At 49.2% G+C, this 24,765-nt stretch overlaps 1 protein-coding gene and 1 pseudogene across 1 annotated transcript in view; one reads left to right on the top strand and one right to left on the bottom strand.

The window, feature by feature from the left end:
- Positions 1–24,765, bottom strand: part of LTN1 (listerin E3 ubiquitin protein ligase 1) — a 1,629,727-nt gene that overhangs the window by 1,494,536 nt on the left and 110,426 nt on the right. The gene's annotated exons all lie outside the window — the stretch shown is intronic.
- On the top strand, positions 22,691–22,837 carry LOC138526700 (5.8S ribosomal RNA; annotated as a pseudogene).

The raw sequence follows: 24,765 nt of genomic DNA, 5'->3' as shown, positions 1-24,765 counted from the left end.
TAAAAGCAAGAAAATTACCTTTAGAAAAGCGACCCAACAGGAAAGTAAACAAGTATCACCGTTGCAGGCCACTCAATTATCAGAGAGAGCAGTCATACGTGCCCTCCAAACAACTACAAAGTTTTAAATAACACCTGGTAAAGGGAATGTTGGTTTCCCGAACGAATCACAAATGGAGCAAATTGACATTGTGACTCTGGTAAAACAATGAGATGGACATCATGGAACGCACAGGGCTATCGCTCATTTTTATTACATTCTGTGGGCTCAGAGAAAATTAATTCAAGTGATGTGTTCCCGTTACAGGAAACCTGGTGTACCCAGTCTTTTTTTTATAGATAGTTTTCAGATTGTACACAACTATGCGACTCCTTCACTTAAGGGGCCAAGCAAGTGGTGGCCTCATGATTGGAACTTGGCTGGCGCATACTTTGGTGAAACTCCCTCAAATTAAGGGGTCGCCATACGTATTACCAGCTGTATTGTCAATATCGCAAGACAAAACAATCACGATAATAAATGTGTTTGACCCGCCGGGAAGTATGCAAACCAAAGGTATACTATCTATCATTGATGATGCTATCATTCAGTGCCATGAGACATCAATGGGATTTATAGTAATAGCTGGTGACCTAAATGCTAGAAATGTGCATCTCTCTGCTCCTTCTTCTACCATTAGGGACCGCATTTGGTCACGCCTTTTAGGATCTCATGAGTTAGTCTTCTTGACTCTGGATACAGATTCTGGAGCTGCACCGTCCCATACCTGGACAAATGGAAAGGTTGGGACACATATTGACTACATTATAACTGACCCTGTTACAAAAGCAAGGTGTATCCCTGTAAATGTAAAATTCAAAAATTGGCCGATCAAGCAACCTTGAAATGGGAGTTACACATCCAATTCTCAAGGCAATCGGCTACGTTGGACAGCATTGAATATCAGAGAAATAAATGATGCATTGTGGTCCAATCACTGGGATATACAAATGGCTCTGTGAAAAGCAAATTGGGAATTGGAGCAGTTGGTCGAGGCAAACAATTGTTTCATTTGCAAACAGTAGTGTAAAAACTAAACACTACAGCACTAAAATAAGAAATCATTTTGCCGATACGATAGCTGAGAAAAAGAGAATTTAGTGCAAAGCTAGAGCTGCAATTAGGAGAAAGTCAACATTAAACTGGGATAGAAAGCCTTAAAAGAACAAGTTACTCTCTTATCTGGTAACGTTCTTTCGATGGTATGGTCCGACGACGTATTCCATATCTATGACAATAATCACCACAGCTGTGCTGCTTCAGAACATTTTCGGCGTCTGCGTCCTGCGTCGATGCGCCGTCCTCGAGGACCTCCTCTGACGGCCGACGTCACCCGATGTGATAAGTAGGACGCACGACGCCCGTAGCCTCAGTTGTAGTTTTTTCCCCAGAACGTGTGCCACCAGTCTTCTGCCAGTCTGACACACAAAGCCTTGCGAAAACGTAAGCTGCAATCGCATAAGAAATTCTGTAGCGGGGAAGGTAGGGAGGGAGGGATATGGAATACGTCGTCGGACCATCCCATCGAAATAACGTTACCAGGTAAGAGAGTAACTTGTTCTTCGAGGGGATTGTGTCCTCCGACGTATTCCATATCTATGACAGACTCCCAAAGCAGTACCAATGCAAGGAGGTGGGAAAAGAATTTGGAAAACAGAAATTTAGCATGCCCAATCAAATTGCAGAGTAAAGGACCGCCTTGCCAAAGGCCAGATCTTGCCCCCGGATGGAATCGAGGGAATAGTGACGTACAAAAGTATGTACCGAAACCCTGGTGGCTGCATCACAGATGTTGCGACTAGGAACACCCCTCTGCAGGGCAGTAGAGGCAGCCATACCCCTGGTAGAATGGCCCCGCAAGCCGACCATGGGGTCCTTGCCCGCCAAGCGGTAACACTCAGATAGCCAAAATAATCCAGCGAGACAAAGTCTGTTTCGTCACAGCCTGTCCCAAATGCTTTCCAGCATAACCATTAAAGCGCTGATCGTCCACTGTGACCCGGGACATGCGTGAAATATAAAAGCTTAACGCTCTCCTAGGATCAAGCCTATGAAGCCTCTCCTCTTCCTTACCAGGATGTGGAGGAGGATAAAATGCCGGAAGAACAACCTTCTGGTCTAAATGAAATTCCGACACCACCTTCGGAAGAAAAGAAGGACGAACTCTGAGGACAACCCTGTCCTTATGAAACACAGTGAAGGGTGGCTTAACTGAAAGTACCTGTAACTCACTCACTCTGTGAGCGGAAGTGACCGCAGCTAGAAATACAGTTTTCAGAGTTAACAGTCTCAAAGGGCATGAATGCAAAGGCTCAAACAGAGCATCCATCAGAAACTTGAGAACAAGGTTCAAATCCCAACCGGGCACCTGGAAAGGTGACTGAGGGAACACATTAGTGAGCCCCTTCAGAAACTGTGAAATTAAAGGAATTTTAAATAGGAACACTCTTCAGACGAGCGCTTAAATATGGACAGCGCCGCCAGGTAACCTTTAATGGTACCCACTTGAAGGCCCCTGTGGGCCAAAGAAAGCAAAAAAGACAGAACAATGGGAATTTCACATGCAAAAGGATCCAATTCTTAACCCTGCACCAGTCGCAGAACTTACTCCAACGGCAACGATACAGGGACTTTGTTGCGGGCCTTCTGGCCGAAAGCAACACCTCCATCGCGTCTTCAGGGAGGTCACAATCCTTATACCTCAACCTTTCAGAAACCAAGCGTGAAGGTTGAGGGATCTGACCTCTGGATGGAGAACCCGACCCCCTCCTGTGAGAGCAGATCGTCTCAGTAGGGAAGACGACGTGGAGGGCAGATGGACAAGTCGAGAAGGTCCGGGTACCACGTCCTCTGTGCCCATGCCGGAGCAATGAGGATCATGCGGGAACCGAAGCTCCATAACCTCTACAGCACTTGCGGGATGACGGGGACTGGAGGAAACGCGTACAGCAGTGGGAATGACCACTCCACCACGAACGTGTCTCCTAAGGCTCCGTTTGGAGGAAATTCCCACGAGCAGAACCTCTCGCACTTCCGGTTGACACTGGAGGCGAAGAGATCCACTTGAGGGGTCCTCCAAAGGGCGAAGATCTCCAGGAGAATCTCCCGAGCCAACAGAGATTGTGCTTTGCCTGCTCAGAGCCAGAGCGTCCGCAGTCTCGTTTTCGTCTCCTGCCAGATGAACTGCCGAGATCGAAACTTCCTGCTGGATTGCCCAGAACCAGAGCTGCATCGCCTCCCTGCACAGAGGAAGTGACCCTGCCCCCCCCCCTTTTTGTTGAGGTAGTGCATGGCCACCATGTTGTCCGTCAGGATCAGGACATTCTTTCCTCGCACAGTTGGCAGAAAAGCCTTCAGGGCTAGCCTGACGGCCCTCAGCTCCAACAGGTTGATATGGAGTCTGGACTCCGACGGAGACCAACGACCGCTGACTGTCAACTCATTGGCATGAGCTCCCCATCCCGTGAGGGATACGTCCGTCACCTCCAGCCAGGGCAGCCAAAATGGAGCCCCCCTCATCAGATTGCCTTCGTCGATTGCCACCACAGAAGGTACTGGGCGACCGAAGACGGCACCTGAACAGGGTCCGCCATCCTGCCGGAGGACTGAGACCACTGGAGCTTGAGTGCCCATTGCAAAGATCTCATCCGCAACCTGGCCTCTGGCACCAGAACAATGCAGGATGCCATGAGGCCGAGCAGTCTCAAGAACTCGAACGCTGGGAGAGTCTGGGCAAGTTGAAACTTGTGCACCATCTGCTGAATGTGATGAGCCCTCACCTGGGGAGGAAGGAAAACACTGCCCCAGGGACGTGTCGAGCACTGCTCCGATGTATCGGAGTCTCTGAGTTGGTGTCAAATGGGACTTCTTTAAGTTGAGGGAGAGGCCCAGCTTGTGGAGGGAGTGGCAGGTGACCGACAGATGATCCAGGACTTGGTTGGGAGAGCACGCCCTGATCAACCAATCATCCAGGTAGGGCTAGACGTGAATCCCCCTTTCCTGAGGTGTGCTGCCACCACTACAATGAGCTTGGTGAAGACCCACGGGGGGGAGATCAAGCCGAACGGCAGGACCCGAAACTGAAAGTGCGAGTCGCCAACTGCAAACCTCAGGTACTTCTTGTGCTTTGGATGGATAGGCACATGAAAATGAGCGTCCTTGAGGTCGTGAGACACCAACCAGTCCTGAAGTTGAAGGGCCTGGAGGACTTGAGAGAGAGTAACCATCTTAAACTTGTCCTTCCTGAGGAGTTTGTCAAAACCGCGCAAGTCCATGATGGGTCTCAATCCCCAGTCTTTCTTGGAAATCAAAAAATAAGGGGAATACCATCCCTTGTTCCTCTCCGCACCAGTTCTATGGCGCCTTTCTCCAGCAGGGATTGAATTTCCTGCGCAAGGAGCAGATCCGGACTTTTCTAAGAGAGGTTCCCCGGTGGATTGTCTTGGAGCCTCTGCCGGAAAGGAAGACAATAGCCGTGGGTTATGATGTCCAGAACCCACACATCTGAAGTAATGGCGCGACACTCTGCAAGATGCTGCGCCAGCCTTCCCCCAACCGGCGAACCATGGGACATGGCCTCATGACTGAGCTGAAGCGACTGTGGCAGTGCCTGAGGGCAAAGAGGCAACAGCCCGAGCGGCCTTGGCACCTTGAGTACCTTGTTTTCCACCTCTGGCACTCCTACGGTGGCCCCTTTGACTGGAAGCTCCTCTCGCTTTAACAAAGGAGGAGTAATAACGAAAAGGAACCTCCCCTCCATTGCTGTCCCCTAGGACGAAAAAGCGGAGGTTGTCGAACTGCAGCACCCAACGACTTTGCTGCAGCTTTGGAGGTCTGCAACTTTCTCAAGGCTCTCTTCAGCCTTGCTGCCAAAAAGATGTTTCCCGTCAAAGGGCATGTTGAGGAGCCGGGCCTGGACATCAGGAGCAAACCCCGACTTACTCAACCACGCAAACCTGCGTATCACGGTGCTCGCCGCCATGGACCGGCTGACGCAATCTGCCATGTCCAAACCCGACTGAACGGCCTCACACATAGCATCCTTGCCATCCTGAACCATGGCAAGGAAACCATCCCGTTCATCCCCTTCGGGAATATGTTCAGCCGCCAAGGAAACAAAGTTCCACAGAGTGTGCGTGAAACGAGACAAGCCACAAATGGAGTTGGCCGCCTGAAGCGCCATACCCCCTGCAGGAAACACTTCCTTCGCCCAGCCGTCAAAACGCTTGTCGTCCCTATCAGGAGGGATGGTAGGGTACGACGCCTGCTTTGCCGGGGCCGTAGCCGCCTGCACCACCAAACTCTCCGGAGTAGGGTGCTTGGACAAGTAGCAGGGGGCACTACTGGCTGGGCGGTATTTTTGCGGCAAAGACTTGCTCACTGCCGGGAGACTCTCCGGAGCAGTCCAAGCCGCTGCCACCCTTCTTTGCAGAGCCATATGAAATGGCAGTACCGGGTCAGTTGGTGGACCAATGTCGAGGATATCCGTGAGGTCATCCTGAACAAACTCCCCTGGGGGAGCACACCATCCTAAGTACTCAGAGACCCGTGACATAAGTCTCCGGTGCGAAGAATCGGCATGACTGCCAGGCTCAGGCGTACAAAACTCCACCTCCGGAGAGGTGTCCAGCCCACTAACATCATTTAGGGTCTGCCTCAGGTCCTCAAACTGGCTATGGCCCGAGAGATCTCGTCAGGCACCGTGTCAGGCACCATGCCATCAACAGAGCCCTCATCCACCTCTGAAATGAATTCCAGATGGTGGTAAGAAGGCACAGAACTGGAACCAAAGCCATGCTTGACCTTGGCCAGAGCATTCCTAGGTGGTTCCCCCGAGCCACGGGGTACCCCCGTCGACACAGCCCCGAAAGGCGTCGAGCGAATCGGCGCGGACGTTGAGACAATCGGCATCGACAACAGACGTGGCGTCGACACAGGCTTCGAAGGCGGAGCCCCGAGCGTGTCCCTCAACATCCTGGGCACCGACGACTTCCTCGGAGGCGGAGCCTCGAGAGAGTCCGTCGACAACCTTGGCGCCACAGGCATCGACGTCTTCCTCGAAGACTTCACAGGCTCACGCAGTCTCGAGCGCGTCGAGGCCCAGGACCTGGACCGGGCATGCCGAGAACGATTCCCCTTGTCCGAGCGGGACCTTTTTTCCGCGAATCGCGACGACCACCCGAGCCCGAAGGCGTGCGAGCGCCGTCTCTCGGCTGATCACGACCGACCCCACTCGGAGGCACGGACAGACCAGTGCCCTGCGATTTGAGAATCGCCAACATTTTCTTCCCGAAGGAAGCCCATTCCTCCGGTGTCGCATGCTTGGTGGGGTAAGCGACCTGCCGACGGGCAGAGTCCTCAGATGAGGACAGGGAAGGCGACCGATGACGGCGCTTCCGGGAGTGCCTCAAAGAGGCAGAGGAGTGGCGAGACCGACTCCGGGACTGAGACCCACTGGACTTCCGACGACGGCGCGGAGAGTCGCCCCTCGAGTCGTCCGTCAAAAGCCCCGCAGACCTCAACCTCCGGGGCTTGGATACCTTACCTGCCGATAACTTGTTGCGCTCCCGCAAGGCTTTCGACGTGAGCGACTGGCAGTTGACAGTCATCCATGTCATGGGCCTCCCCGAGGCACCAGAGGCAGGCGTTGTGCGAGTCTGTGACCGACATCTTGGACCCACAGTCCCCGCACTTCTTAAAGCCCGGACGCGGTGGGGAAGATGAGGTAGACATCTTCACAAAGAAAATGTACGCAAACAGCTTCGAAGAACCGAGATGAACAACAGAAACTCCAAAAAGTCGAGGCGTACCGAGATTCACGAAGCGAAGAAGAGTGGTAGAAATGTCTCTTTCACACAACACATCCTTAAGAACGATAAAGAGTAACTTTTCAAAGCAATTGTGGTGTTTGTGAAGATGGCAAAACGTGTCTCTTCCACTCAGCAACTTTTTTAAGATGGCCTCCCGGTATAGGAACCCTTTTCACAATGGCTTTTCTCTTTTTTCACATACTCTGGCTGGATTACCTGGTATACTCCCCTGCCAGGAATCCTCCTCTGTGCTTGGTAGATTCCCCTAGTATACTCTCCTGCCAGTTATCTTGCCCCCAAAGGCTCACTGCCTGATGTAACACTTTCATCATGTCTTCTTACAATCTTTCAGTTCTCTTGCTCTTTGAGTACAACATAGTTTTTACTTCTTTACTGTTCCAACTTAGCTCATATTGGCATCCCTTATATGGAGACATGTTTAACTGTTGTTAACTTCATTAGTAGTATTCATTGGATTGTGGCAATGTTTGTTCCAATCTTCCCCATATTGACGTTTCATATGCGAAGAGCTGCACAGATCTTGCCTTTCAATTACTTAACTAAAGCTCATCTGCGTATGACAACATTTACTCCAACTTTGCCCATATCGACATTTCATATATGGAGACATGCATAAATGTAGTCTTTCAATATTACTTGGCTGGTATTCAAAACAGCTGTGCAATTGTTTGTACGCCCGTCGGTGCACCCTGTGTCTCCCTAAACTCATGGGCAGACTCTCCAGTGTTTGCTGACACTTGGCGTACTGCTGCTGCGATGTCCGTGCGGCAGGAAAGCGCTCCCAGTTCTGCAGACACTGCTCCAGTTTTCCCACCGGCTTCTCCTTCACTCGCCGGTGGAATGGTTGCTCTGCAGCATGACCCCGTTCCTGACAGCCTTTCTTCCCTTGCTTCCGGCTCCTCAGCAATGCCCGTTCTGCACCGGCTATGCAGTTCCCGGTTACACTCCGGTCCGGTAGGAAACACCTGCTTCCTTCAGCATAGCTTGCTCACGTGCGTCTGCCTTTGGTTCTGCTTCCCGCTGCGCACACACTGCATTTCTCCTTCTGCTCTGCTCTCCATTAGCTAAAGCACACCATTTTTAAATGTCCCACACAGCTGACTGGCATTACAACAACTAGTCTACACATTCAGCTTGGTGTGTTTTCCACTCATTAACTGCTTTCTCCTCTTCTTCCCCCAATACTATAGGTTTTATGGGATTTGGAGTCCATTGGAGTTTGAGACTCTGTAATGCTACATTGCTTTGGATTTATATTCAAGTTAAGACTGTCAAATATAGAAGATGTTAAGTGAACATTATGTGCATATAAAGTGTGAATGGTAACCTGCCTGGGGTGTTTGGCAAGAAGAGGTCTTCGAGTTTTACTATTGGAAGTACTGGTATATCGACAACATGTCATCAGGAAATCTGGGATCATAGGGCATGTATACTGACGACATGCCATCAGGAAATCTGGGATCATAGGGTCTTCTTCACATAGAAGAGAAGAATACAGTGTCTCTCCTGATTGCGTCACCCCATCTCCCGGACAGCCATCCCCTTCTAAGACCACCCCCAAGGTTAGGATCAGATAGCGGATGCTGCGTCCTAGCCATATGGGAGATTTTAGGCTGGGCATCAGTGAGGACATCATCAGACTTCATACATCAGCTAAAGAGGAGATTGCGAGACTCCATTATCGCACCCCAAAACTTACTTTATTTGTAATATTAAAAGTTGTTTGAATGTATTTGTTGTGAAGATGCACAGTGCACGTTTCAGGTTGTTGGTACGGACAAAGTCTGTTAGGTTAATTCTTTGGTATGCTGTACTGAAGAGGAGGCCCTAATTTATTAAACAGTCAGTTGAATAAGCCTTCTTTAGAAGGGAGCAATATATATGTAACTCAAAAATATATTTCAACATACACACTCAGTTTCTCTAAATCAGCAACTACCCATTTGGGATGGCACACAGATTCTTCCTACACCGTGAGGCGACTTAAATATCTAGGACAATGTGGACATCAATATATCACTGGTACATTAAGAGCAATACTGAGGTTAGTGTCAAAAGAAGAAGTTGAATAAATAAAACAATGGTCAACAAATATTCTTAAGCAGGTAAGCACTTTTAAAACCCTCCAATGCAAAGTAAATTAACCCTTTCCTGGGGGAAGGCAAACAACAAGGTCGAGGTAAGAAGAGTCTTTCAGGGAGCCATGACAACCAATGATAGTTGAGCAAAAGTCTAGGTGAGCTGAAGCAATTCTTGCAGGTAGGTAAAAAGTCTTGCACAATGTTTGAGAAGTTTTCTGTATAAAAATGAAATCACTATAGGGCCACAAGCTGGGAGGCTTGTGAGTGGCAAAGCTGCAAGTAGCTCTACAAAGCAAACAAGACAAGTCTCACCTGAGAACTAGCAAGGCTACAAGACAAGAGGTAAGTCCTCTTAATATTACAGTATCTTTGGTTAGAAGATAAAATGCTTGCAGCTCACTTCTGTTCCTGTGTAGGTTTGCAGATCCTGTGTTCCTGGGCCTCAGTCATGGGGACAAGAGGGAGGACATCTGGAGACTCCTGCACTACAAATGGAAAGTCAGCGGCAGCAATGGGCAAACTTCCGATCAGCGGAACTTTGCAGTTTCAGCTCCTCACGGCTCTCACAAACAGCACCACTGCGGTTCTGGACTTTCCTCGCATCTGATGTCCCACACTCTGTTGAGGTGGCTCAAGCTTGGTCAGTCCTGCTTCATGGGAGTCCAGAGGATCTTCCTGGAGCTTGGGTCTGACTTAAAAGCGATGCACTCGATCTGGTCTTTCTCTCCCTGGCAATCGGTTCCTTCAGCAGCAAGGGAAGTACAGCCAGCTCTGAGAGGATGTCCAGACGAGTTCACTTTGGGGTTGATTGGTGCCACCAACCCAAGGGGAGAAGTCGTCTGTTGCAGGGCTTCTCTAGTCGAGGCAAATTCGGAGCTACAGCAATGCAGCAGGGCTTCACCGGGCAAACCAACGGTCCAGGAGTTGCAGTAAGCGTCTCTTCCAAGTTCTTCTTCGGATTCCTTCGTCCAGTGGTCGACTCTGCCTTACAAGCCAAAAAGCCTTGCCTTTTATGCAGGTTTCTCCCATTAATTTGCAGCCTAGCTGTCACTCACAAAGCAGGGTGGCTGTCCTCAGAGGACAGCCAGCCGGCCAATCTCCTTTGGGTGCATTCCTGTAACCAAGGGGATTAAATACAGGGAGTTTCAGGCACCTCCGTGACTTTCTGCCCCTGCCAGACATGCTGGAGCCAGAGGCAGATGTCACCAGTGAATCCCACCAAAGACAAAATGAACAAAGGGACCAACCCTGGTGTGGCGCGCAGAGTAAATCTCAAGAAGGACCCTTCCAACAGGAAATGGGGGAAAAAAAGAAGACTGGCCATTTTGCAAAAAATGGGCACCCATGGGTGTCCTACTGCAGCTGCAATTGCAGCCCTCGGTAAAAACACACAATGGTAGGAAAAAGTAAACCACTCCCACCAGCCATTAATTGTCGAAAGGGTAACAAAAAAATGTTACATGAGAAACTAGACAAAGGGGATACTAAGTAAAATGTAAGTAGAGTCAATTTCACTTCACTGCTCTTGGAAACAGTTTCACCAAGAGAAGGTATTTAAACCTTTGGAAAATCGAAGAGACTTCCCTGTGCCACTGCACTGAAGGTACTGTGTGTCACAATGTAAAGATGATGCCTATGGAGTTTGTCAGACTCCAAAGTCAAAAGAAACACAGAGTCCAAATCTCAAAAAAATACACGAGAGAGTGGAAAAAGGTATCACTCTTTCCAGGTTAGAAATGAAAAGTCCTAAATTCCAGCAAAAAGAGCTAGGGGTCTCTAAGGTAGAAGAGAATTAGCACATTTCTGACAATTCTCCCCAACATTGGTTGACCGTCCCCAAGTTCAGCAGAGGGAAAAGATGTAAAGCCTAGTCAGAGCTCCAGGAGGGTCTGAGCTGCTGCCCCCAGCCTTGGGCACCTGTCTCCCTTGTTGGTCCACAGTCCTCAAGTACTGTGGTGGTCCCAGGGTGCCCCAGCAGGGTCCCCATCCCTCCTCGGAGGGAAGAGCTGTAACACAGCCAAGCCAGAGCTCCAGGATGGACAGGGGTGATAGCCTCGGCCTTGAGCACCCTTCTCCCTTGTTGGTCGATAGTCCCAAAGTCCTGCGGCAGTCCAAGTGAGCCCCGGCAGGCTGCTCATCCCTTCCCGGAGGGAAATGCAGTAACGCAGGCCAGCCAGAGCACAGGGACAGCCGGGGGTGCTGCCTCCCAGCTTGGGCGTCCCTGTCCCTGGCCTATTACAGCTTTTCCCTTCCGGGGCTCCCCGAGACAGCCATTGAGCTTGGATGCTCTTCACCCAAATGGGAGACAGGCACCCAAGGCCAGGGACATCGATCCCACCCCCCAGTCTCCACCTTGCTGGAGCTCTAGCTGTGCGGTTTTAGAGAATTTTCCCGCCGGTTTGGGATGGGGACCCTGCCGGGGTTCCCTGGGAATGATGCTGCACTTGGCGATGTCAGCTCACTATGGGAGACAGCGGCCCAGGGCCAGGGACACACGCGCCCCCCCCCCCCCCCAACAATCCTGAAGATCTGGCTTGTCTACGTTACAGAATTTCCTTCCGGGAAGGGATGGGAACCCTGCCGGGGCTCTCTGCGACTGCTGCTGGACGGTCAACACTTTTTCTTTTCCGCCCAGTTAAGTGCAGCCCCACATGTGAGGTACCGTTTTCGGCAGGACACCTGTGGGAATGTGGGAAGGTAGGACATGTCTTGTTGCTGGCATGTTTCTGTGGTTTCCTGGTGGCAAATGTCTGAAAATTCCCCTAAGTTTTGGACCTTGCCGGGCATTCTGGGTAATAAATTCTAGGGCGATTCACGCAAGTCAGACCTCTTTGGATTCCCATGGGTGTCTTCTTTTCAGAAATGCATGGGGTTCCCAGGTTTCCTTGGTGGCTGCGACACCCCAGGCCCAAATCTGTAGGTTGTCTACAACATCAAAATCCCCAAAATGTCCTCTTCCCAAACCCTTTGGGATACCAGTGGTTTAGCCTTTTCCCTTTGCGCCGAAGTTTGCGCCCAGGTAGGTGCACCCACACATGAGGTACTGTTTTCGCCAGGACACCTGTAGGAATTTGGGAAGGTAGGACATTTGTTGTTTTCTCTTGGTTTTGACAACGTTTTAATACATTTGCTACTGCACTTTGCTACACAACCTTTTAATTTCCCAAATGTAACCTACATTTATTTGCTGCTTTAGGCACCGTATGCTTTTGTAACCTGCACAACTCACCTATCTTTCAAAAGATCTGCCTGTGCACTTCCTCGCCACATTTTTTTTTCTTGATTTTCAAAAATGCTAATTTCGTCCGTTTACGCCATCAGCATAAAAATCCTGTGTACCATGGCTCTGTTTTTGGCTTGTGGTATTGCTTGTTTTGTGAAACATTATGAAAAATGTGCGATTTCCTACCTAGAAGAGTAGCTGGAATGTAGCGGTGCATTGCTTTTCTCAATATTCACAGAAGCCATTACCTTACAGGTCGCACACATTTTTTCTGTCATTTTTCCAACTTTTTCCCAAACTATGGGAATTTTACCTACATAGTTGTTGCCTGACCTGCGCAAATCACCCCTTCCTAAACTTGGAATTTTGTCTACTTTTCAGAAATGTATGCCTTGTCTTCCCATTCAGCTTTCCTACCCTGCTCCACCATTCTGTCCACACATGTCAGATCAGAAAAAAAGGGAAAAATCGCCTACCTCTCACAAAACTGATGGTAACCTTATCAAAATAGTCTTTTTTCTTTCATCTCAACCGGTTCCTGAAAGTTTGGAAAATGGCGAATTCAGAACAAACCATTTGTTCCTAGCTCTTACAAGGAAAAGAAAACACAGGCTTCTTTATACATCATTTTATTGGCATTTTCTGAAAAACCACTAAATGTGCTTTTTTTTTGTTATTTTCTCTCACCCCCCCTACAACAAACTCGGATTCCATGGTGGATTTAGGACCACCTACACGTGGGAAGAAGAGGGGCCAAATTTGGCCAGGATATATCTCTTTTATCAAGGAAGTTACAAGGGATTGAATGTGACATACCAACATCTCCAAAAATGCTCAGCACTGGGAGCAGTTAAGGGGTTAAATAACCCCATCCTAAGTAAATAGAGGGAGATGTTGGCGTCTATTTTGCCAATAACCTGTGTGGAGTGGTTCCTGAGAAAGCTTGCGGGAGAGCATTTAATGCATATATAAGTGGCGTACTAATCTCCAAAGCTACTAATGTTAATAAAACTAGGAAGACGCAGAAAGCATATCCTTTCAGAGAAACTGAAGAAATATATAGGGCCATGGGCACGCAGCTAGCATTTTGCTATCTCCAAAACATAAGGTCCCAGATCAATATGCTGGAATCCTCCAAGATAGTGCTTTCCTTACTTAAAGCGAAACAACGCTTTATGAAAAGGCAATAAATCATCATTATAATTGGTTATTTATAACACACTTAATACCCAGAGGTTTCTAAGCGCGGACCCGAACCTGTGCTGCTCCGCATCTTGCTTTCAAGGAGAGAGGGTTGCCCCTAAGCTATCCTCCTGAGGTAAAGGGGGGGGGGCAATCCTTGCCTGGGTGTTAAAAAGGAAGAACAGGTCTAAACAAATTGTGCAGATACAGAGGGAAAGTGGCAAGAAGGGTTATACAGTGAAAGAGAATCTCCCGGAATTCGAAAAATACTATCATAACTTGTATGTGTACGAGCATCCCTGCCCCAAGTTTCTAGACAACCATCCACTCCCTAGAATCACAGCTCAACAGCAGGCTTTACTAAACAGCAATGTTAACAAAGAGGAGATTACCCTAGCCATTGCCAACCTGTCAGCCAGTAAATCTGGTGGTGGGCAGAGAAGGTAGCAGTAGAGAAAGGTTGAAAAGTGTGCAGACTGTGAAGTTGAGGACTTGTTAAACAATAGGAAAGCATAGTTGGGAAGGCCATAGAGGATGGTTGCACAGTAGTCAGATCTATAAAGGGCTAAGGAGGAGATTAGCTGTTTAGCCATATTGAAAGGGAGATGACAGATTTTTCTGATATTGAGAAGGTTCAATCTAGCAGTAGTGGCAGATTTGGATATGAAGAGCGAGAAGCTGTGTGATGAGTCGAAGATGACACCACGGTTACAAGTGGGAGCATAGTAAGAAATGTAGTCAAGAGAGAAAAGCGGTGTTGGGAAGAATTTTCATTTTAGTGCCAAATTCCTCCTACCTTAGAGACCGCCAGCTCTTTTGCTGGTCTTTAGGACTTAACATTTTTACCCTGGAGTGACCCATGATTCACAGGTCTTCTGAAAACTTTTTGTGCGTGCCACGTAGAACTTCAAGGCACGAGCAACGTCCAGCGGATGCAAGGTCCTCTCCACCGGCAACAAAGGGCTCGGGAAGAAAACAGGCAACACCAAAGGCTTGTTCAGGTGGAATTACGACGGGACCTTCGCCATGAAAATGGGATGCGCCTGGATCTCACCCACTGGTCTGGCTGAGGTGATGACCACAAGGAATGCCGTTTTCCACGAGAGAAACTTGAATCCGGTAGTGTTGGCCTTTCCTGTGGATTGGGACATGGCAGTACGCATCCTCTAGGTCCAACAATGTCAAGAAATCCAATCCCTCCAGTTGGCCGAGCCTGTGCTGCAATGTGACCATCCTGAATTTTTGGGACTTCAGGTACCTGTTCAGGCAGCGTAGGTCTAGGATGGGTCTCCAACCCCCTCAGGTCCCTCCCCCCACCATCTTCTGGAATAGACTGCAGAGCACGGAGTCGCTGGGGAACAAGCTCTATCGCCCCTTCCCATAACATGGCTTGCACTTCTTCTAGGAGCTGAGGGATGTGCTGCTCCCGATGGGGAATCTGTGGAATATGAGGATACCTGCGTTTGAACTCCAAGTTGTGTCCCTGAGCTAGAGCGTCCACCACCCCTTTTTGTCAGTGGTGATCTTCCATTCGCTGACTAACCTCGTCAGCCGGCCTCCCGCAGGGGTGCATGAGTGGGGGGCCCGATATTGTGGCCAGTTCAGGTTTGCTTGGGCGCCCTGCCCTCTGGGCGACAGCAACGCTGACCTCCGCTACCGTAGGCCTGAGAACAACCTTGTAGGCTTACTGCATGGAGGATCGGGGAGCCTTCCTGCACGATGTGGATTATCCCTTGGAGGATCTGCTTGATTTTCCCCTGGAGGAGCGAAAAGACAACGAGCAATGCTGCTGCAGCGTGCCAAGGGAACGTGCAGTGACCGTCTTTATGGTGTGAAGGGATTCATGGACTGCCTTCCCGAACAGATTCTCGCCGTCGAAAGGTCAGCATCTTTGCATGGACGTCCTGCCGAAAGTTAGTGGCCTTCAACCATCACTGCCGACGAAGGCAAACACTGTTCCCCCATCTGTCAAAAACCTGTTTCGGCGATGTTCACTGCCACAGTAATGCCATGGTCTGACGCCACCTCCCCTTCTTGTAAGAGGGCGAGGGTCTCAGTTTTCTTGTCATTGAGAAGGAATTCCAGGATAGGGCCCAGCTTGTACCAAAGCTCCCGGTCGTATCGGAACAAGATAGCCAGAGCATTAGCCGCTTTGATTGTGAATGCCACCACGTAGATGACTCTCTTCCCCATGGCGTACATCTTCCTCCCCTCGTTGTCCGTGGGGGACTGATGATGCAGTGGCCAGGTTGGCTGAACGTTTTCTTGCGGCGGCCGACACTACCGAGTCCGGTGACGACTGTGACCTCAAGCCCTTGGGTGCAGAGTCCAGCACCCTGCACTTCTTCTCCAACCTGTCCCGTTTGGGTGGAGCCGTACATGGGTTTTTCATGAGAGCCAGGCCTTCCTCCTAAATGTCGTCCAAAAAGGGCACCGACATGATGGTAGTCTTCCTCTTGGACTCCCATCGCTCGTAAAGGAAATCCTCCTTTTTGGTTTCCTCTGGCACCAGCTGGAATAGCTCAGAGGCCCTGGAGATCGAGTGGAATGATCCCACCTCGTCTGGTGGAGAGCATCTATGAGGGGACGGCAGGTGCAATGGTCCGCCGGAACGAAGTCCTCATCTTCATTGGTTCCCATGGACGTGTCCGTACCATTCTCGGTGTGTGTATCCGGGTCCGCTGGTGGAATCGGGTCCCGACGAAGTGGAGGAAGGCCGATGTGACAGCATCAGATGACCCTTCGTCTATTGACGTTAAGGCTGGTCAGGGGCCTGCGGTATAACCGGCGACGGTGTTGGAAGCAACCTTTGCAGAATCTGTCACCAGGGTGTGGAGCATTGACAGGATGTCCATAGCTATGTCCCTTAGCTTTGGAGTGAATGATGTGTGCTAGGCCCTGCGCCACCGTCCTTCTGGTGGACTGTATGGACGGACGCTTGGTCGTCGTTGGTGGAGGCATCCATTGGCTGCTTTGGGGAATCCTTGCCGTCCCCACACTTTTTCCCTCCTGAGGGCTATATACCGGTACCTCCCCCACCCCGCAGGGAAGCCCACAACCTTCGGTGCTGCCTCGGCGGCCGTGTCGCGACTGGGAGACAAGGATACTCTTGGCGCTGTAGCAGCCACCCTCATCGGGGCGAACCACCCGGTGTAGCGGTCACCCGAGAGGATGTCGACAAAGCGTTTGACGGCGTCTTTGGCTGCGCCTGGTGAGCCTGCTGTGAGGCATACTTCTCTTGCTCAGGCTTTTGTTTCTCCGATTTGTCCCGTAACTTGGTCGGGGTGGAGGACTTCCTCTTTGAGGAGGAACCCGATGGCAGGCAGGCTGAGGAGGCGGACGGCAATGGCAAACGTGGTCTATCCGACCTGGGACCTGCATCAGCGGCGAACCCGGCAGACCTGCCATCCGGTCCCACAGATGGGGCGTCCTCAAAGGATTTTGACCTGCTTCCAGAGGGAGACCACTCCTTGGACCGGCCCGGTCCTGGGTGAGGCATAACTCTGCTCGGAGGAAGGGTCAGGGGCCTTGCTCGACTTGATCCATGCTGCCAGCCTGCTATACCTGCCTTTCTTCATTTTCTCAGAGAAGCCCAGGCATATTTCACACCCATCCTCACTGTGATCCGGGTGCAGGCAGTACAGACACTTTAGATGTTTGTCCTCCACAAAGACGTTCTTTAGCCCGCACTGGGTGCAGGGCCTGAAGAGGGTACTTCCCTCCTTTTTCTCCTCTGTCATGGTCGGAGGGTGCGAAGTAGGCCCAAGATGGCCTTCCAGAAACTTCGGCGAACAAGCGCCCTCGAGAGGCACGCAACTTCACAGACAATTGATCCCTGTTGCCAGACGATGACGATAGGAGCACAAGGGCTCTGATGGAACAAAAATGTTACTTTCTGCGAAAAACTAGAGGACTCCCAACACTGAAGCGTGCATAAGAAATATGTGTAGATGGCTGCCAGAGGCGGGGCTTAGGGAGAGGACTGTCATTGGATGGGAGCAGTATGACCCAGAGGGCAGTGATTGGTTTAGAAGAGAAATACAGTTTTAAAGTGAAAGTGTGTAAAGACTGGAGGGGAGTATCTGTACTTCAGCCCTCTATATGGCAGGGGAGAGGCACAGAGCACCCGAGCCAAGGTTCCCTATATGGTAGCTATGGACAAGCAACCAAAACATAAGCTCTCAGGAGGTGATGCGGGCTGGTTCTTAAGTACAGTGAGTCCCCAAGCCCCACAAAGGAATGTCCACACACTATGTTATGTGCTAACACAGTTCTTTATATAAAATTAAGATTCAGATATATATTTATGCACATTCACATAACACACTTTGTACTCTGGTAATGCTGATAATGGCAAAGCTGTACAATCTTATGTGGTACCACTATTAGACTTTAGATTCCTTTCAAATGCCTCAACTTCTGGCAGCTATAACAGGTCATACATATTCAATAAGGTGTATCAGCATAGATATAGGGAAGAAAGGCAGGTTAACATTAAGCAATGGCCGAATGCTTTCTTTGGAGATGGAGGCACAATTCTGAGTGAGGACCCCCCCCCACCTGGGCAACCTGTAATAAAAAAAGATTAACAAACCAAGTCCATAAATGCTCAAAGTGTAGGAGTTTATTCGACGGTATCTTTCGAGGATGGACCCCCTTTAAAGAAGGAGCCGCTGGGCGTCGAGATCCTCGAGAAAAAGTATAACACTTGCACTGATAGAGCAACTTCGACCTTCGCAGTGCTCTTCGATGATCGATCGTTTCTTCAATCGTGGAAGTCCTGGGAAGATGAGGCGTGCAGTAAGCCTTGATGCAAAATGTTCGGTGCCGCAAATACGACCCTGTGGACTTGAAAGACCTTCGGCGGTGATGGATGCAGGCCCATCAGCAGGCGTCGGATTGTCGGTGGTCGCAGTCGGCATCCTCTGGTCTGTCGGTGCTGCAGCTGGATCACGTACCTCGGGATAGCTTCGGCGATTGTGACTCGACCACGGGCTGGACCTCGGATCTTCACTCCGTCAGGGTCCTCGGGACGTTTGTTGGCTTCTGGTGGTGGGAAACCCACCGGCGGACTTTCCTCAGCAGCCGGCGACCTTCAACTTTCTCCGGTGGGACAAAGTGGTCGGCGGTAATGGCAAAGGAGCCCTCTTACAAACGTTCTGAAGCAAGGTGTAGCTTTCTCGGCACTGACGTCGAGCAGCACGGCATGTACCCGCTTCTGGGTGACACGATTCAACTTGGCTTCCAGAGGTCACAGAAATCTTCTGACCCTGGTCGATGCCAATGGACTTCTACAACCCTCGATGTCCAGGCGCCCTCTTCAGGATTCTCGGCGGACCCCTTCTCTGGACTTGAGACTCAGAACTGGCTTGCAGGGTGCTTCAATGAAGAGCAGCAGTTTTCGCACGATGGTCTATCGTAGCTCTGGGAGAGGTCTACTAGTCAGGTCCTCACTGGATCAGTCCACGACAGACTCGACAGCTTTTGGATTACAATGAACGAAATGCAGCAGCAACATTCTCCTGCAGCTGGGCTTCAAGGATCAGCTTCAAGTTTCAACTTCAACTTCAACTTCTGAACAAATTGGTAAGTGAGAGGTCCCCAGATATACACATCTATCCCTCATTCACTCTGGCTGAACCAGGCTCAGTCAGCCAATCCCACAGAAGGGCATTCATGCAGGCAAGCAGCCAATCGGGCTCACAGGCATTCAGGCTCTTCACTCCAACCAGACACCCATAACAAGGAATGTGGATTGGGGAAAGCACCCAGCCTTTCAGCACAATACACAGCATTCATGTCAGTTTGTCTGGGCGGTCTAATTCATTGTGTCACACACACAGAAACTAGACACCCCTACCAAGGAATGCATATTGGTGACACTCCATTCACATTGGTCCCACCCCAACGGTGTACCCACAACATACAGTGACTAGGAAGGCTCCAGCCAGTCTGGCCTGGACTTCCCCCACAGGACCAAATATGGTTCTTCCACCCAACAGCCAGTCACGGGAGAGGACAGAGTCAGGGCTTCACAGGACTTTGGGAAAACAAGTTAACAGACAATAGAAACCAAGAGGCCCCAGAGGCCTGTTAGGCAAGAATTGATGTAGTAACACTGTGTGAGACTACACAACACTTGTCTACTTGGTATTAGGTAACGCACCTTTTGGTATAGGCCTGTACTACACAATGGTAGTGTGACTGAGCTGCCAGGCTTATCTCAAGAGGCGTACATGCGAGCTGTAGAGCTGCAGCAATGAAATTCACAAATAGAAGTAGCCAAGTAACACATACTCATGGTTTCAGTTATAAATCGTTATTTCCATTTTGAAATAAGCGTTCTTTAAAAAGGGCAATATATGTAACCATCAAATAAACTTTAAAATACTTTTACAGAACAGCATAGGTTTAGTGGATACTCTTTAGAGATGATTTTTAAACACTTCCTACACATGGAGGGGACTTAATTCACAAGAACAGCAATGGCATTTATATATCACTAGTACACTGCAGATTCTGAGGTTGCAGAAAGGAAAGGTTTAAGGAATAAAAAAGGTTAAACAGGTTCTCAGGGCATGCGAGTATACTTAAACCTTCCAATGAAGTCTAGACAAAACATGTTCCAGCAATAACAGTCTAAAAATAAGTTATCACCGCCGAGGGACAGAAAATAGCAGTCAATGGACTAGAAGAGTCTGCAGGGAGGCAGGACAGCCAAAGTCAATGTTAGGAAGAATTCTCAAAAATGTGCTAATTCCCTCTACCTTAGAGACCCCCAGCAACTTTGCTGGATTTATTTGACCTGGAGACAATGAGACCCTTTTTCCCACTCTCTCATGTATTTTAATGTGATTTGGTACACAGTGTTTCTTTTGGTTGTGGAGTCTGACAAACTTCATAGGCATCATCTTTTACATTGTGTCACACAGCACCTTCAGTGCAGTGACACAGGGAAGTCTTTCAGATTGCCCAAGGTTAAAATACCTACTCTGGGATAAACTATTGTTTCCCAGAGCAGTAAAGTGAAATCGACTTTACTTACATAGTATATCCTATAATAGGGTGCTGGAGGGGTTACCTAGCATCCCCTTGGTCTAGTTTCTCAAGTAACATTTTTATGTTACCCTTTCCTCACTGAATGGCTCGTGGAAGTGTTTTACGTTTAACTACCACAGCGTGCATTTACCGCGGGCTGCATTCGCAACTGCATTAAAGCACCCAAGGATACCATTTTTGTCAAAATGGCCTGGTTCTTTGTGGAAAGGTCCTTCTTGAGATTTACTCTGCACGCCAAACCAGGTTTGGCCCCTTTGTTCGCTTTGCCTTTGGTGAGTGAAGCCCCGCCTCTGGCTCGAGGGTGTCTGGGGTGGGCAGGAAGTGAGGGAGGTGCCCGAAACACCCTGTGCTTAGTCTCCTAGGAGACCCAAATGCACTCTGTAGTGATTGGCCGGCTGACTGTCCGGCAAGGACAGCCACCCTGCTGGGTGACCGACAGCTAGGCTGGAATGAATGGGAGAGAACTGAATAAAAGGCAAGGCTTTTGGCTTTGGGGGGCATAGTCGACCACTGGACGATGGAACTGAAGAAGAACTCGAAGAGGAGGGCTACTGCAACTCCTGGACCGTTGGTTAGCCCGGTGAAGCCCTGTTGCTGTGCTGAAACTCCAAATTTGTATCAACAGAGAAGCCCCTGCAAGGACGACTTCTACCCTTGAGTTGGTGGGACCAATCAACTCCAAAGTAAGCCACCTGGACATTCTCTCAGAGCTGGTTGAACTTTCACAGAGTTGCTGCTGGAAACCGAAATGCCAGGGAGAGGAACATCAGATTGTGTGCGTTGCTTTTAAGCAAGCCAAGAGCTCCAGGAAGATCCTCCAGACTCCCAGGAAGCAGGACTGACCTAGCCTGAGCCCCCTCAACAGAGTGCAGGACCCCAGAAGCAAGGAAATCCCATCTCGAAAGCCAGGAACCGCAGTGTTGCTATTTACGGTAGACGCGAGGAGCTGAAACACCGAGCAGCCACTTGTTTGAAGATTGCTGGTTGCGAGCGGTGACCGTCCCACTACAGTGCAGTAATCCCCAGAAGTTCTCCCTCTTGTCTCCACGAGTGAGGCCCAGGAACAGTGAGATCTGCAGAGCTGCTCAGGAACAGAAGTCATCTGCTGCACTTTTTCTTCAATACAAAGGTACTGTAAAAGTCTGAGAGAACTTGCCTCTTGCTGTAGAGTTGCTTGCATCTTCTACTACTTGCAAATCTAACAGCTTGTGGTTCTACATTAATTCTTCTTTTTCTTCAAAGACTTCGAAAACAGTGTGCAAATACTTTTCTACTTACCTACAAAATGCTTCAGCTCATATAGACTTTTGTCCATTTACTTTGGCCTAGCCTGGTTCACTGAATGACTCTTATTGGGGGATCTGAAAGTATTTGCCTGCTTAAGATTATTTGTGGCCTCTTGTATGTTCTAATAACCTTTTCCTTTGACTTACTCGGAATGGATTACAAATGCAACAGTAATATATTAATGTCCCCAGACGCTGGCTACTGAAGTCACCTGAGGGTTTCAGTTGTGTCCGTGGCCATCCCAAAAGGGTACCTACTGATTTATAAACTAAGACTGTATAGTTTTTGAAGTGTATTTTTGTCTTGCTTTTATTTTGCTCCCTTCTGACGAAGTCTTACTCTGACTGATAAATACATTAATAATTATTTATTCAAGAAACCTTGTGTGTAAGTGTTTATTTGAATACATGTCACTGTGAATCTCTGTGTAACTCCCCTACAGCTCACATTGACCCCTCTTGAGATAAGCCTGGCTGCTCAAAACGCTAGCAAACTGTGTAGTACAAGATTATACCAAAGGTTGGTTTACCTATTACCTGTATTCAGGGTTGTTGTAGTGCACCCAAAGGGTACTGCATACAATCTTGCCTAACAGTCAATTGGAGCAGAATCTATGGAGTTGATGCACTTCGTAGTTAATAAAAGTCTTGCACATCGGGGTGGAGGCACATAAGCATATAGGCTGGGAAAAGAAAAGTACCCCCATACAACCCCTATAGAATAATGCATTCCTCCCTGAGCTTCAGAAACTACCGAAATGGCCGGGATGGGAAACCGCTGGCATATTAACAATCAAGGAAGTGATAAAAGTAGGCAAAATTATACCTTTCTCTGACCTATCGGCCGGTTCTGGTCTCCCAGCAACTGAACAATACCATCACACACAGTTGTTTCATGCACTTAAAAAACACATGACAGACCTCGCTGACCTACCAGAATGCACCCCCCATAGAGAAGAACATTGTTCTGGATAATTTAAATGTTAAAACTACATCTGGCGGTGGATCACTCGGCTCGCGCGTCGAAGAACGCAGCTAGCTGCGGGAATTAGTGTGAATTGCAGGACACATTGATCGACACTTCGAACACACTTTGCGCCCTGGGTTCCTCCCGGGGCTACGCCTGTCTGAGGGGCGCGGAAAAAAAAAAAAAATGACATCTGTCATGTATAATGCAATTTCTTCCTTTGCCACGAAAGAATGATGTAGTCTGAAAGCGAAGTGGGAGAGGGATGTGGGCCCACTGTTGCCCGAGGACTGGATCTCGACCTTAATGTACCCCAGGGAGACAGCAATATCGGCCAGGATCAGGCTTATACAATTAAAAGTGTTACACAGAATATATTATCCACGAGTGACACTGTACCGCTCAGGCAAAATTGCAGATGCCAAATGCCTACGCTGCAAACAGGAAGAGGGTACCTTCTACCACATTCTGTAGCAAGGTCCACGCATCCAGTATTTCTGGCAAAAATGTTGTGATAGACTGTCAAGAGTTTTGGGCCGGCCAACTCCCAATAAGCCAAAGCTGTTGCAGGGGATTAAGCAGGAGGGGGAAATGATCCGCTTTAAAAAAACGTTTATTCTCAACGACCACAGGACTGGCCAAGAGGAACATTGCACAACTGTGGGACTCAGAGAACACCCCCCAATATGACCAATGGGTAGCTGACGTGGATGCCTGTATAACAATGGAGCAAAGATTGTATACAGCTAGAGGCTGCCCTGGGAAAGCTCATAAAATATGGCAGAAATGGGAACAAACTATGTAGCAAGTAAACTATGATTTGTGGGGTTCTATTATGTGGTAGACATTAAGTGGGGGATGTGTTCAAGTGCCACAGCTGATATCAACTATGGTAGCAAACTACAATACCTTTGTTGTACGTATGAATGTTCTTTTTCATATTGTATGTTGTTCTTAATTAATGAAAAATACAATAAAATGTGTTATTAAAAAAATAAAAGTCTTGCACAAAGTTAGAGAGTTTTGTAGAAATCACTTGCAGGGTCACAAGCTGTTACACTTGTGGAAAGCAGAGTTGAAATCAAATCTAACAAACGTAGCCACTGCAAGTCTCAACTGAGAAGAGCAAAGCCAAAGACACTGAGCTAAGTGTCCCATGTCTGAACTGTACCTCTGGTTTGAAGAAGAGTGGTCCAGCTGGATTCTATCCTGTTGCAGCAATTCAGATCCTGGGTGCCTGAGCCTCAGTCGTGGGGACAAGAGGGAGGATGTATGGAGGACTCCTGCAGCAGCACTTTGCGATGTCAGCGTGCTGGAGACAGCACCACTGCCGATCTTGGATACCGGTTGGGATTCCTTCACTCCTTGGGTACTGCACTCAGGTGAGGGGACTCAAGCTCCGACCGTCCTGATTCTGGAGGGTCCTTAGGAGACTCCTGGAGCTTCAGTTTAGATTGCAGACGATGCACTCTACTACCGATTTCTTGACCCCTGGCACTCAGTTCCTGCGGCAACAAAGTAGTACAGCCAGTCAGGGAAGATGTTCCAGTGGAGTTCGTCTCGGGGTTAGTTGGTCCCTCTGACCCAAGGGAAGATGTCGTCCCTTCCAGAGCTTCTCGTCGATCAAAAAAAGGAGTTTCAGCACAGCAGCAGGGCTTCACCAGGCAAGTCAAAGGTTCAGGAAGATGCAGCAAGCTTTGTTCACGGTTTCTTCATCAGGTGTTCTTCCCAGTGGTCGACTCTGCCTCTAGTCCCAAAACCCTTGCCTTTTAAGCAGGTTTTGTCCCATTCATGCACAGCCTAGGCTGTCACCCAAACAGCAGGGTGACTGTCCTGAAAGGACAGCCAGCCAATCAGGACTGGGTGCATTCAGGCACTCCTAGAGACAAAGGACAGGGGAGTTTCGGGAACCTCCCTCACTTCCTGCCCTTGCAGACACACTGGAGCCAGAGGCGGGTTCAGGACTGAAGCCTGACAAAGGCAAAACAAACAAAGGGCTCAAACCTAGCTTCGTGCGCAGAGTAAAACCCAAGAAATCACTCACAAACAGAAAAGGGCGAAAAAAGAAGACAGGGCCATTTTGACAAAATGGTCACCC

Source organism: Ambystoma mexicanum, chromosome 7p, assembly GCF_040938575.1.
Source record: "Ambystoma mexicanum isolate Mex_15411 chromosome 7p, UKY_AmexF1_1, whole genome shotgun sequence".
Lineage (NCBI taxonomy): Eukaryota > Metazoa > Chordata > Amphibia > Caudata > Ambystomatidae > Ambystoma > Ambystoma mexicanum.
The sequence above is the reverse complement of the archived record's forward strand: the minus strand, read 5'-3'. Positions and strand labels throughout refer to the sequence as shown.